The following is a 579-nucleotide window of genomic DNA, read 5'->3' on the forward strand; positions in this document are numbered from 1 at the left end:
TGTTGGGGTTTCCATAAATAACCCTTAAATATCAACAGAGTAATCATCATCCAAGAATAAAATAATTTCAGAAAGATAACAAAATATGACTTATTAGTCAACTCCCAATATCTATACTATTCTGACAAACCTCTAAGAAAATTAATAAAACCAGCGAGCCATTGAGACATGCCCCAAATGACTCATACTCAGTTATCAAATGTAAATGATTTCGTGAAACCAACATCAGACATCACGTCCTCAGAACATGAGGACTCACCACAACAAAGGATGTAGAAAAACGTACCCTAAGAATCACTGTCGAACCTAGAACTGAGCACCTGAACCTATATTCCAAGAAAATGCAGCCCACATCCGAAGATGTGGGTCAGTACCATAGAAAGGAACCGAGTATATGGGGGTGTATGCAATTGTATAAACATCATCATCATAAATATTTATAAGAAATATGCAGGATGTATAAAAGACTCACATATCCCAAAGAAAATCATCATAATCATGATAGGATGAAATAAGTACAATGGCATATGTGAGTCATCATATAATTTGTCAATCACTTTCAGTTTATCAAGAATATCA

Source organism: Capsicum annuum, unplaced genomic scaffold (assembly GCF_002878395.1).
Source record: "Capsicum annuum cultivar UCD-10X-F1 unplaced genomic scaffold, UCD10Xv1.1 ctg5012, whole genome shotgun sequence".
In the NCBI taxonomy this organism is placed as follows: domain Eukaryota; kingdom Viridiplantae; phylum Streptophyta; class Magnoliopsida; order Solanales; family Solanaceae; genus Capsicum; species Capsicum annuum.